Source organism: Schistocerca serialis, chromosome 1 (genome assembly GCF_023864345.2).
Source record: "Schistocerca serialis cubense isolate TAMUIC-IGC-003099 chromosome 1, iqSchSeri2.2, whole genome shotgun sequence".
NCBI lineage: Eukaryota > Metazoa > Arthropoda > Insecta > Orthoptera > Acrididae > Schistocerca > Schistocerca serialis.
In genome coordinates, this window is record NC_064638.1 from 1,208,236,746 (window position 1) to 1,208,252,369 (window position 15,624).

Here is a 15,624-nt window from a genome sequence, read left to right on the forward strand (position 1 = left end):
CAGGCTAAGGTATTGCAATATCCGCTGGCAACTCCTCTTACTTACAAGCGACTGTTGGCCCAATTTACGTGCAGACTTATTTGGGCTCTGAATAATTCGTCGGCGAATGTCTGCAATTACTTCTGGTGTACGAACTGAAGGAATTCTTTGTCGTTTAGATTTTGCACATATCCGTAGATGGGCCGGTTTTTATACAGACTCTGTACTGTTCTTAGCTGGTAGTACTCTATCCGGATCCTTGGTCCCGAAAATTTCGCGAGATTCCTTAAGAGAATCTGTTTTCACATGTGTTTCCACAATTTCAATTCTTTCTTCTAACGAAAAAGTCGTTTCGCAGAGCGCAAAGTGAAACGTCGAACTTCGCGGACCAAGAAAACTGAAACGCTGACAGAAAAGTGCTGACAATAGATTAGTGCATAAAACTGTCCATTGTTGTAGCTGTTCACTCCATTTCAGAAGCCGAAATGTTGCATTCACATTCAAAGGGGAGGCAGGCTACTTTTAACAGTGCCACCCTTTACATCTCGTTGGCGCAGAGCAGCGTCGATAGACGTAGCCCATAACTATAACCCATACTCAGTTCGACCTGCAATCCTTGTGCCGGTGTTGCTTTCCGGGACGGCATTACTAAATTTCGAATTCCGGATACCCCCATATCAGCTACGAATCTGATCATGCATTAGCGGTCCTCTACTCCTTACACACAACACGCTACATTTCAGTACAGTAGAGCGTCGATTATACGAACGTCGGTCGACCGAACGACCGCTTAACCGAACTGTGTACTCGCTCGCACCTGTTACTCTCCCACCCTACAGTCCATCATCCCCGTCACTCCCCAAGCAAGTTACCCACAGTAGTCGCCGCACTGGGCCACCGCTGGAGGAATATTGCTTCTAATGGGGCCTTCACAAGGCGCTGCTGACCGGCCAAGCCGCCAGTCGCTGTGTTTCAACAATCAGCACACTTCTGTCGGCTTGGCACTGGCAGTAGAAGTAGCGGCAGTATCAAAGCTGTTCACAGCAACAGCTGCGCCAGCTTAGAGTTGAGGCGTGCCTCTCCGCGCAGTTTGAAGGATTGCGCGCCCCCAAGAAGAGCTTCTCACGGTGCAAACAGTCACCTCCTGTTCTCTGTTACAACCACTTGTGTGCTGCTGCGTGAAGAAGTGAACTTGACGATACAAAATGCTTAAATGTAAACGTGTTGTCCTTTCTATGAGGGACAAGTACGAGGTTATTAAAATGGTAGAAGAAGGTGAATCTGCAACCACTTTATCCAATTTTGATTTTGTATACTGTGTGTATTGTTCATGCAAAATGCGTATGTAATATGTATATATTTTTGTTTAGTAAACTGTGCCGCATACTATATATTCCTACTGAAGTTGCCTTTGTATGTTACTTTGTAATACTAAAAGATATGCCTATTTCTATGAATAGATGTACTGTACAGTACTTCTTTTTGGCAAATAAACATGTACAGTTCGATTACCCGAACAAACCAGTTTTCCGAACACCCATGTCCCCCAATTACTTCGGATAATCGGCGCTCTACTGTAATTCGTTTTTCCTTTCTGGTGTTGCAGTTTTCATGGCGAGCAGGGAAGGAACAGTGCCATAACAGTGTTTTCACTTCAGGTGTCCAATAAGCCACTGTACTTGTTAGCTTCAGTTACGCGGTATCTACATAAACGTGGAAGGACGGTAGTGAAAAGGGGACGAAGGTTAACGTTGCTCTCGGTGCAGTAGAAGAGAGCGGGCATGGGCACTAATGGCAGCAAGAGGCAAGCGGGGTGCGGCGCTCAGAATCGGCTCGCTGGGCGTACATAATTCAGGCGCGGCGGGGTCGGCCAGATTAGAGACGGGCGCAGGATTAGCGATTTATCACTGGATTAGATAAGAGCGCCGGGCAGCCTGTGCCTGATTGCGTCCACGCCCACCGCACAGCTCCCTCTGCGGCGCTCAGCTGCTGCCGGGACACACATGGCGACCGGAGTTTGCTCTACCCGCTTCGCTCTCCTCGTCGTGTCCTGCATCACGGTCCCCCGGCAGAGGAAATGTGACTGACAGGCAAATATCTTTCTTTTGTTGTGATTTTAAACTGTGCTAGTTAAGTGAACGAGTGGTTCACTTAAATGTAATGAAAACTATTGTAATGTTGATGCATTACGTTGTTCTGAAAGCGGTGGTGATATTCAAGATAATAAAAGCGGGTTAAAAGCTGTGAGACATCTGGGGAAGTTATCCTTGTATTACTGAGCAACTGTTTCGCCAGGTATCCAGTTTAGTTTACCAAATTGCCAACCAGTCATCTTACGACAACCGGTGATATATATATATATATATATATATATATATATATATATATATATATATATATATATATATATATATATCACATGGCGAGTGTCGACGAAATGCAGCTGAAACCTGCAGGGTGTACGCAGAATATGGTCGTAGCATGCAAACGGGTCCGTAACAGGCCCGTCACAGGAGAAGCGGGTGCAGTTTGTGTGTTAGCTGCTGTTGCCATGAACCCACACATGAGTACACGGGACATTGCGAGAGCCGGTGGACTTAGTCAAAGTAGTGTCATGCGCATACTGCATCTTCACCGCTTTCACCCGTTTCATGTGTCGCTGCATCAGCAATTACATGGTGATGACTTTAATCATCGAGTGCAATTCTGTCAATGGGCATTAACAGAGAATGCGTTGCAGTTCTACCTGTTTACCGATGAAGCGGGTTTCACAAACCACTGGGCAGTGAATCTACGGAACATGCATTACTGGTCCTTGGACCATCCTCGCTGGCTCAGACAGGTAGAGCGACAGCGACCGTGGACTGTAAATGTATGGTGCGGAATCATTGGCGACCACCTCACTGGTCCTCACTTCATTGCAGGGGCCCAAACAGCTGCAACATACATCGCGTTTCTACAGAATGATCTGCCAACGTTGCTCGAAAATGTCCCACTGGCAACGCGTCGACGTATGTGGTATCAGCATGATGGTGTACCTGCACATTCCGCAATTAACACTAGGCTGACCCTTGACAGGATGTTCGACGGGCGTTTCATAGGACGTGGAGGACACATAAATTGGCCAGCCCGTTCTCCTGATCTTACACCTCTGGACTTCTTTCTGTGGGGTACGTTAAAGGAGAATGTGTACCGTGATGTGCCTACAACCCCAGAGGATATGAAACAACGTATTGTGGCAGCCTGCCGCGACATTACACCAGATGTACTGCGGCGTGTACGACATTCATTACGCCAGAGATTGCAATTGTGTGCAGCAAATGATGGCCACCACACTGAACATCTATTGGCCTGACATGCCGGAACACACTCTATTCCACTCCGTAATTGAAAATGGAAACCACGTGTGTACGTGTACCTCACTCCTCATGGTAATGTACATGTGCGTCAGTGAAAAAGACCAATAAAAAGGTGTTAGCATGTGGACGTAATGTGCTGTTCCAGTCTCTTCTGTACCTAAGGTCCATCACCGTTCCCTTTGGATCCCTACGTAATTCGGTGCTCTCCGATACACACGATCGAACAGCGGAGGAGTGGTACTCAAGCGTCAATTTTAGGTTACAAAATCTCCGGATGTAATTAACATTTTACAATGCAATAAAAGGAACTAATTACGTATTTGTTTATATGTTCAGATGTGCTAACAAAACTAAAGAGTTTCCATTTAAAAAACGTAGGTTTGTGTTAAAAAACATACTTCCGTGCATTTTTTTATTGTTTGTATCAACCAATTGAAAGGTCCCCTTAGAAAAATTTCTGAATTACTGTGCTGATAAACCTCTTACATTATTTGCTATTCAAACAGCTGAGCAAAACTGAACGTACTCAAACATTCACTAAAGTGACACACAATACTTTCAGCGCAACGCAATCTGACTTTCAATAATCCCTACAAAAGAATGGCCCTGACTAACATACCTATACCTTTCACAAATCACTTACCTCACCAAAAATCTCCGTTACTCGAACTACTGCAATACAGTGAGCGCCACTACTGTCAGCTAAATAAAAGATTCAAACTACTGAAGGCACTAACTACTGATAGGCATAGTTGGCAAATGAATGTTTTTGATAGAAAACAAACAAAGTATTTACCTCAATAGTGTTCAAAAGTCATAACGTACATAGCAGTTCATACCATCTAGTCTTACAAATTTCAAAACTCCGCCATCTCTCTCCCCACATCCACCACTGCTGGCGACTCACCTCCAACTGTGCCACGCTGCGCGCTGTTAACATCCAACTGCCCAACACTACAATGGCAGACAACAATGCAAACTAGCCACAGACTGCACACAGCACAGTCAGTGTTTTTCATGCAGAGCGCTACGTGGCGTTACCAATATAAAAACCTAAACAGCCTACTTACATAGCCGCCATGCTCCCCACAAAAAATTTTACTAATTGTTTTGGGCACTGGCCAATACAGATTTGAAAAAATTTTTCGTAATTACAGTAAGAAAGATATCAAATGCACACACTTATTGATACAGTGTTTGTCAAAAACTAAAATTTTCTCACAGCCCATAAAGACAGTCCTGATCATTCATCACAGTAAAATTGCAGTGTTTTTCAAAACGGTTCAAATGGTTCTGAGCACTATGGGACGTAACATCTGTGGTCACCAGTCCCCTAGAACTTAGAACTACTTAAACCTAACTAACCTAAGGACATCACACACATCCATGCCCGAGGCAGGATTCGAACCTGCGACCGTAGCAGTCGCGCGGTTCCGGACTGAGCGCCTAGAACCGCTAGACCACCGCGGCCGGCTGCAGTGTTTTTCTCAAAGTCTGAGCAGTAAAAGACAATGCACACTGAAGTAGTGGATTTCCATGCAGTCTTGAAGTAGTGTTGTCCTTCTAATGGAAAGACACTGCTGACTCTTGACATGCACACAGGTAATGGGCCACAACAGAGGAAACCCACAGCAGAGTCATTCGACGTTTTGAAGAATATTGGTAGGTAGGTCATTACAGGGCAGACCAACTGTAGTCCTGGTAGAGATTACAGTATTGGTGGGCCACCAGAGGTGCAGACCCAGTGCAGTCCTTGTAGAAATAATGGTATTGGTGGGCCATCAAAGATGCAGACCCACTGTAGTCCATGTACAGACGGCCAGCAGCCATCTGTCGCGACTCTGCATGTGCACAACCACCACTGAAGAGTCTTGCAGAGAATATAGCAAGTCTATAAACCACCACTTGTGTACTCACAAAACTTTTTGGAATATCCTTAGAATCAGCAATGCTGTTAACCAGTCCCTTGCTGAATTATCAACACACATGCAAACACTATCAGTCCCTACTTCTCACATATTGTCCATATACTATGACCAACAGAAATGTGTGCAGTGAAATGAATGCTTACAAGTTACTTAATTTGCTGAACTGGTGTCAATTACAATATTATAACACGAGAATACAATGACAAAGGTACAAAATATATCATTAAAGAACATAACAATACAGATAACATTTGTAGTAATATGGGCTTTACAAAAGAATCGAACTAACATATACATCAGTGTTATAGGAATTATGACATAAGTAAATACATAAAAGATCAGAATAACTTTTGAAACATCAACTTTACGCATGAGCATTAAAACAAAACAGAATAAATAATATCTAAACATCTTTACAAAGTAAATAACATATTATTAGAAAAATTCCACAACTCATACAGCTAAACACATAAAGACAGGAAAAACACAAATATGCATAGCGTAATAACACAAAAATACAGGACAAGGTTTGTTTTCAGTGTGACATTTTGTACTGCATTCCAACCAAAAACTTCATTCCGTATATCTTTCCTCTTATTTCAACATTTGTTTCCAACAAAAATATCCTATCCAAGCATGCTTTCTGTATTTATATGTTCACATATTTCTTACCTCATTATTTATTTTCCAGTGTCTTCCCTAATCATTTATTTCCAAGAAAATCCTACCTTAACCTGTTGTTCCTAAACCCTACTTTTTTGTTCATATCCTCTTTCAAAGTACTTTTTTTTGGCCAAACCATTTTCTTATAGCTTCTCAATGCATTTCTTCCAATTCATCACCACTCGTTCTCTTATATAGCCTACCCCCTCTTAAGCTAACTTAAATCTACTGAGCTCAGATGCTAAACTAAGGGACGAGGCAATGCAGCAACACAAAACAATTAACACAAACAGCAATGACAAAAAAATGGAAATTGTCAAAGTAAGCTACAGGAAATCTAAATTACCAAACAATGCAACATTACAACTAATATGAGCCAATGTGCAGCAACAAGAAAAATAAATCAGTAGTAAAACTAGCTTAACAGAGTAATACAAAGTGAAAATTAGTAGCACTATGCCTGGCAAACAGCAGCAGCAAATACAATAACTTATATCTAAACAGGACATAGCTCAAGCAGAAAGAATATTACAGTAAAAATGGCCATGTTTAATACCTATGTCACGTCTTAACACTAGGGTGATGCATCACGAGAACTTACTCTAGCAGACAAGTTACCAAATTGTAAAAAAAAATTATTTATGCAGTTCCTGTGAAGGGAAATGTCTATTTATGTTCCCTCGTTTTCTTGGAAGTAGATCATAAATTTATAATTGACTGGATCTGTAGGCATAAAGTAACTATATTAGTACATCTATTAAATTTTATTTTAACCAATGCTGCAGTGCAGCTAGAAACTAGATATTAAACAAAATGAGTAAATAAATACATAAAGCATGCCATATGGCATTTCTCTCAACTAGCAAGACAATAGCCGTGAAATGTTTCTCATCGTTTCATTAGGCATTTTAGTAAATATCATAAATTAAGTGCTCCACAGTATAATCATGTTTTCAAGTTTGAGCGTGTCGTATTTGCGATGCTTTCTACAAAGGAATGTCAATAGCGAGGATAATGGCCTCCCTTTTTTTTTCTCCACCTGTGCCTCTGAAAGGCACACACTAATGGCTTTTTCCAGGCGTCTGTCATGCAGCTGGGTGCCCACGATGCATTACGTGAAGGTGGTCACTTAACTTTCTTACCGAAATATTTAGGACAGCAGTTTCCGCTACATTGACAGTCTCATATAAAAATATTTCACAGGACGAGAAGTTGCGTTGCAAATGTGTAGAAACAAAATCCTATGAATATAAGAGTGTTCAAAACTTTTTGTCGACATTGTGATACATTCACGCATTTACATACATTTCATAACTTTTAAAGTACGATTCTTGGTTTCCAACGTCCTTTTCCACAAATCAGAGTCCCTAAACACTACTCATTATTCATATACGTATTTGTCGACACTTCTTCAATATTTCATCATAATAAATACGTAGCATAATCAAATTCCTCATATACAGTAGCATCATCTTATTGATCATAAACATACCTCAACAGTATAATACACATCGTCGTCGTAAAAATAACATCATAACACCTCAGTCAAATCCCAAAAACGTCGTAGCTTCCTCCAACAATTTCAAACCCTAAAAAATATTCTCTGCTCATTTCAATGTGTCATCTACCTCAAACGTACTTTAAAAATCATGATCCCTTACCAAATACATCATTCAACGGTCTCATAGTATCACAATGGTTCCGAAAAATTATGAACGTTCACAAAGTACAGACAAAATACAATTTCATAAGTGTGAAGTTACCCAACTGTGTAACTGCGTAAAAATGTGTCACTGATGTAGTAACAAAATGTTTGTTTTTCCGTTAAATAATCAGGTAGCTGTGTAATTTATGTGTTAGAGAAATATGGTACCGATGTGTAAAGGTGTATAAGCAAGTACCATATTAGCTAGGGCTCCTTGTGCTTGCCAGACACATGGTACACAAAGTAGGCGTGTACCCCCTGAGGATTAATGTAATTATACCCTCAGGTGTTACAGATTACAACAATGGAATGAAATGTATCACGGAAAACCTTTGTATCATTGTACTTCAAATATATTTAAAAATAAATGTTATAAGTACAAAATTAATCACTCAAATGCATGTACTGTAGCACTAAACTGTGCGTCGTGTTGTAAGATAATCTCTGTGGAAGTGTTGTAGTTATCGTCCTCCGAAAGCTAAGTTCAGCAGATGTACTAACCTCATGATAAACAAAAGTGAAATGCTTTGCGTATAGATATCTTAGTTATTACGCTTATTGCCATGATGAAGAAAGAACTGTGCTGTAACGTATTGTTGTGCTACGGAAAAGGCTGTCTCATTGTAGCTATACCACAAAAATTACTACTAAAACATGTTTTACTTTCCAGAATAATCCAGAAAATCTGTGCAGATATAAAACAGATACAGCGCAAAAGCAATAATATAAATTGTGTCACTCATTAGTAACGTCGTGATATAATCGTGTAGCTGTCACATAAACTAACCACGGTGTCATCTGATATCTCACAGAATGTACTTTAAATCCAGAATGTATTTTCAAGTAAACCAAAATGTTGCATTAAAATCTCATTAGCAGTACTGGTAAATGTTCTAAGTATGTGAGCCTTATAGTCGTTACGTAATCGTGCAACAAACAAGCAAGAATGTACACACACAATAACACTGTGTCGTCTGCTCACAATAACAATGCATTCGTAATTTCTGTTTAAATAAGTTCTCTTGGTTCTTGACTGGATATTTAACTTCAAACATTGTTGCATGGTAACAGATTCTAAGTCTGACAAAGCATACTAGTAATGTAAAGTGAAAAGTTATATGGCAAAGACAAAGTTAAAAAGCAGATTATCTTTCAATAAACGGTGTTATATGTGAAATGTGGTGTAAACCTTTACTCTTCCTAGTACGCAGAGTTTCAACTTCAACGCAATTATCAGGTGGTATACGTCGGATTCTGTAAGGTCCATTGTAAACTAGAAAGAATTTGTGACTCAAGTGTTTCTTCTTATGTGACAATGAATGAGCTTTAATGAGAACTTTCTGACCAATATATAATTTCTTTGCATTTGCTTTACCGTGTAGTCTTCTCATTTTGTTTGCTGCAGATTTTATATTTATAATAGCCAAATCAATTATGTCTTTGTGTCGAAGTTTACGTGTATTCGGGAAAGGTACAAGCTCTCTGATTCTGTTCGATGGTTCTTCGTTCTTCAGTACAAGAGTAGGTGGTAAAGCAGAGAAGTCATGAGGCATTTCATTCAGCACGTTTTGAAATAAGTGTAAAAATCTGTCCCTATGCTGATGCTTTCTGTGACAATTAAGTCTGCAAAGCGTATTGATTTCTTTCATAATCCGTTCGGGGGGTTTACAATGTGGTGAGTACAATGAAATAAAAACAGGTTTGATTTTATGATTCCGAAGCATGCGTGACCAAACAGCAGATCTGAATTGCGGTCCGTTATCTGAAATGACTTTACTAACGTGTCCAACTTCACGTAAGAAATTTTTAACAAAGCCGTTGGATACAGACCGTCCAGTGGCTTTACGTAACGGAGTGAAAGAAACAAATTTTGAAGTAAGTTCAACAGCGACTAGAACGTACGAAAATCCATTCGATGTTCTGACAAGGGGTCCCAAGAGATCAACAGCAGCAAATTCTTTTAATTTAGAAGGAATATTAGGAAACAGCGGAGCACGATGGGAGACAGTAGATGGTTTCGCCTTTTGACAAAGTTTACAAATAGACAAGACTCTTCGAATTCTCTTTTCCATATTGTTAAAATAACAAGTCGTTCGAAGAATATGATAACATTTTCGTGGGCCAAAATGTGCATAGCTGAAATGAATGTACCAAATGAGCTTATTAACAAAATCGTCAGGAATGCAAAGTACCCATGTAAGTAGGCTGTTTATGTTTTCTCTATGTAAGTAGACTGTTTATGTTTTCTCTATGTAAGTAGACTGTTTATGTTTTCTCTATGTAAGTAGGCTGTTTATGTTTTCTTATTGGCAACGTTACGTAGCGCTCAATATGAAAATCACTGGCTGTGCTGTGTGCAGTCTGTGGCTGCTTTGCATTGTTGTAATACTCGCCATTGTAGTGTTAGGCAGCTGGCTGTGAACAGCGCGTAGCGTTGCGCAGTTGGAGGTGAGCCGCCAGCAGTGGTGGATGTGGGGAGAGAGATGGCGAAGTTTTGAAATTTGTCATGAACTGATATATATATTATGACTTGTGATGATATTAAGGTAAATACATTGTTTGTTCTCTATTAATATCTTTCATTTGCTAACTATCCCTATCAGTAGTTAGTGCCTTTAGTAGTTTGAATCTTTTATTTAGCTGGCAGTAGTGGCGCTCGCTGTATTGCAGTAGCTTGAGCAGCGGAGATTTTTGTGAGGTAAGTGATTTGCGAAAGGTATAGTTTAACGTTAGTCAGGGCCATTCTTTAGTAGGGAATTTTGAAAGTCAGATTGCGTTGCGCTAAAAACATTGTGTGTCAGGTTAAGCACAGTCCCGTGCATAATTGTTCAAAAGGGGACGTTTCATATGTCGACCCTTAGCCTAGGATACCTCACTGGAATCTTCTGATTTTTTCTTGTAGTTTGTGTAATTAGTGTAGATTTTGTTTATTGCTAGCGCGTAATTGTAGAGAGAATCTCCTTTGTAGTTGTAGCCTTTCATTGTTGTACAGTAAAACAGTTGTGGCATGCATGTAGATTTGCACCAAGTATTTCGCAGCTGCGCTTGCAATTAACTAGATATTATTTTCAGTGCTATGTCAATGTGTTCTCTTATTTTTGATCTTCAAATTGTGCTTTTCTGTGTTATCGTGTGAAATATTGTGACAATTATGGCGTGTGAAAAACGTAACACTAGGCTCCAAAGTAAACTGAGAAATGACAGTGAAGACGAAGGCAGTGTGTTAGCGCCGCAGAGTAATGAATTAACAGACATTCAAAGTAGTAATTTGGTAACTGTTCATAGGGAAATGGAGCAGGCGGCAAACAATGGCACGGACAGTGAAACAATTAGTGAAGAGGGAAGCATTATCGATCGATCGGTCGGCAACAGCTCGCCTCAGGAATCCGAAATGACAGGACACAATTTCGCAAATACTGTAGATTCAGGTTTTGGGTTATCACCGTTTTCTCAAATAAGTCAAGACGCATTTTCTGCTTGTCAAAATGTGAATGTTGCCGGTGCAAATGCACTGCCGAAAAGCGTAGAGAAACAGATTCCAGACACTAATACATTATTATTGCAATTAATGCAACAAATGGAACAAAATCAGAGACAAATGGGACAAAATCTTAAAAAGTTAGACACAGTGGAACAAAATCTCAAAAAGTTAGACACAATGGAACAAAATCAGACACAAACACAGCAAAAGCTTCAAAAGTTAGACACAATGGAACAAAATCTTCAAAAGTTAGACACTACACTTGAACAAACACGTGAAGATTTAACCACTGAGTTACATAACATTGAATCGAAATGTCAAAAAGTCTGTAATGACGTAAAAACACAAATTTGTGAGCATTTTCAACCTATTTTTTCGCGGCATGAAAATGCATTACAGAATCACGAAGCAGCCATAAAAGAACTGCAAGCCATTGTTCATGAAAATCATGAGACCTTGTGGGCTAAAATGGACTCAGTTGCATCTACCGATTCGGTTACGCAACTTGCAAAAACTCAGGAAAACTTAAAGGACACAGTAGATACTCTGAAACTTGGTTCAGAAAAACACACTGAGGAAATGTGTTCACTATCGGAGAAAGTAGCCGAACTTTCGGATCAGGTCACTAACTTATCTACAAAGGTAGATGATGATCTGAATGACACAAGACCTGTAGCCTTCACTGACACTGAAGAGTGCGAACAAATTAGGAAATTCAAACAAAATCAGAATCAGATTAATACGCAACACCAAAGAGAAATCCGGGAAGTACAAGATCAGCTGACACAGTTAATACAAGAATTACGTATTTCAGAGGATACTCGTGCCCCAACTTGGGAAGAGGGACTTAGAAACACGGAAAAGCCGCAAAATAATAACACAGGGCATTTCGGAAGTTATGAAAGAAATTGGCAATGTGCACCGAATTTTGAGATGGAACCGCCGAAACGAAGTAACAATGACCGACATGCGACTCGCCGACATGACGATTTTGACTATAAGCTGTTCATTACTACACGTAAATTCAAAACGTTTAAGAATTCTGCCAACGACATTCATCCACAAGCGTGGCTCCATCAATTCTCTCATTGTTTCCCTCCCAACTGGGCATTGGAGCACAGGTTAGAATTTATGTGTGGCTACTTAGAGAATGAACCAGCTGTAAGAATGCGATCGGTCATTCACGATTGCCACAGTGAAGGAGAATTTTACCATGCCTTCCTCTCAGCATATTGGTCTCAAGCCACACAAGACCGCGTAAAACATGGTATCATAATGATGAAACATTTCGAACAATCTGAATTCTCCAGTCTTGTGAAATATTTTGAAGACATGTTGCACAAGAATCAGTACCTGTCAAACCCATACAGCCCCTCAGAACTCATCCGCATTTGCTTAATCAAATTACCTGAACATTTACGACATATTATTTTGGCAGGACGTTGCAAAGACGACATTGAAGCTTTTCAGGGACTGTTACAAGAATTGGAAATTGACACTGACAATCGCGGAATGCGGAAAGAGGAACACAACAATTACATGTCACATCCGTCGCAATTCCGCGATGAAAGAAGTAATAACTGGACACGACAAGGCTATTCTCACAGCACATATCGTGACCAAAACAGACACCACCCGTATGACAAGCGTTGGCAGAGTAGTAATAACTACAGGGAAAGATCACCTCTCCGTGGTAATGACTATCACAGAGACAATCAGAGAAACAGACAATATGGGAACCAAAATAAATATTATCAGGGGAGACAGAATAACTTTAGACGCAACGGTCCAGCGCGCAGTTTCGATTCAGGGAGAAATTCTCCACCACGTGACCGACAAGAAAGAAACTATGGCATCTACCGACATGACGACAGACGATATGATCGTAACGATAGACCTGAACTGCATCAGAACTGGCGGGATTCAAACAGAGCAGGGCCCTCTCGTCACGGTGAATTTGTAGAAGTTAGGTCTCCAAATCCCAATAACGACGCGCGGCAACAAAGAGACAGACAATGACTCACACCGCAGGCAGCCGCGTGCGCCGGCTGGCTCAGAGAAAAATAACATTGACGCTAACCTTGAGCAAGATTCCAGTATTCTTTACGGACGAATACCGCATGATAATTGCATTCAAGTTGAAATTCTGCGTATTAGGAAGAGTAAAGGTTTACACCACATTTCACATGTAAAACCATTTATTGACAGATAATCTGCCTTTTAACTTTGTCTTTGCCATAAAACGTTTCACTTCACGTTACTAGTATGCTTTAGAAACTGTTACCATGCAACAATGTTTGAAGTTAAATATCCAATCAAGAACCAAGAGAACTTATTTAAACAGAAATGACGAATGCATTGTTATAGTAAACAGACGTCACAGTGTTATTGTGTGTGTACATTCTTGCTTGTTTGTTGCACGATTACGTAACGACTATAAGGCTCACATACTTAGAACATTTACCAGTACTGCTAATGAGATTTTAATGCAACATTTTGGTTTATTTGAAAATACATTCTGAATTTAAAGTGCTTTCTGAGAGATACCAGATGACACAGAGGTTAGTTTATGTGACAGCTACACGATTTTTATCACGACGCTACTAATGAGTGACAATTTACAATGTTGCTTTTGCGGTGTATCTGTTTTATATCTGCACAGTTTTCTGAATTCTTCTGGAAAGAAAAACATGTTTTATTAGTAACTTTTGTGGTATAACTACAAGGAGACAGCCTTTTCCATAGCACAACAATACGTTACAGCACAGTACTTTCATCATCACAACAATAAGCGTAATAACTAAGATATCTCTACGCAAAGCATTTCACTTTTGTTTATCATGAGGTAAGTACATTGGCTTCTGCAGAACTTAGCTTTTGGAGGAAAATAACGACACTTTCACAGAGATTATCTTACAACAATATGCACATTTAGCGCTACAGGACACGCATTTCAGTGATTAATTTTGTACTTAAAACATTTATTTTTAAAGGTTTTTGAATTACAAAGAAAGTTTTCAGTGATACATTTCGTTTCATTGCTGTAATCTGTAACACCTGAGGGTATAATTACATTGATCCTCAGGGGGGTACACGCTTACTTTGTGTACCATGTGTGTGGCAACCACAAGGAACCCTAGCTAATATGGTATTTGCTTATACAACTTTACACTTCGGTACCATATTTCTCTAAAACACAATTACACAGCTATCTGATTATTTGACAGAGAAACAAACATTTTTTTTACTACGTCAGTGACAGATGTTTACGCAATTACACAGTTGGATAACTTCACACTTATGAAATTGTATTTTGTCTGTACTTTGTAAACTGTTCATATTTTTTCGGAATCATTGTGATACTATGAGAGCTTTGAATGGCGTATTTCGTAAGGGAGCATGATTTTAAAGTACGTTTGAGGTAGATGACACTATTGAAATGAGCAGAGAATTTTTTTAGGCTTAGAAATTATTGGAGGAAGTTACGACGATTTTGAGATTTGACTGAAGTGTTATGATGTTATTATTACGACGACGATGTGTATTATGTTGTTGAGGAATGTTTATTATGCTACGTATTTCTCACGATGAAATATTGAAGAAGTGTCGACGAATATGTATATGTATAATGAGGTAAGGAATAATGAGTAGTGTTTAGGGACTCTGATTTATGAAAAGGATGTTGGAAACCAAGAAACGTACTTTAAGAGTTATGAAATGTGTGACTGTATCACAATGCTGACGAATATTCTTTTTTTGGACACTTATATTTATAGGATTTTGTTTCTACAGATTTGCAACGCTAATTCTTGACCTGTGAAATATTGTTAAATGAGACTGCAACGGTAGCAGAAACTGCTGTCGTAAATATTTCCGTACGAAAGTTAAGTGACCACCTGCACGTAATTCGTCGCGGGCATCCAGCTGTGTCAGACGCCTGGAGAAAAAGCCATTATTGCGAGCCCTTTTCAGCGGCACAGGTAGAAAAAAAAAGGGGACGTGGGACGTGTCAAACACCTGGAGAACAAGCCATTAGGGTGTGCCTTTCATCGCTAATGCGACACCCTCGTTACTTGAAAACATATGATTACTCGCACTTTGTGCTAATTACTGAAATGCTTATGAATTGATGGGAAATATTCGTACATCTGCACACCTGATTACGACAAGCGTCTTTCTACGAGAGTTGAGAGAGTTTCTACTAACTTATGAAATGTCACATGACTACTGAATGATATTTTTATACTTTGCTTTTCGTAGTTGCTTATTTCATTTGACATCTGGTTTCCAGCTGTGTTGCAGCATTGCTTTTATAAAATAAAATGCATTTGCTAATGTGAACACTTTCTGTCAACAGATCTATTAAATAATTATTTTATGATCCACATTCTTTAAAAAAAGGAGCACTTGGAAAGGAAAGAACAATAAGAAGGAAGTAGTAACAGTAACACATAATTTTCTTTTCAAGTACATGGTAATATTTCTTTTTACAATCAGTTGTTGTGGTGC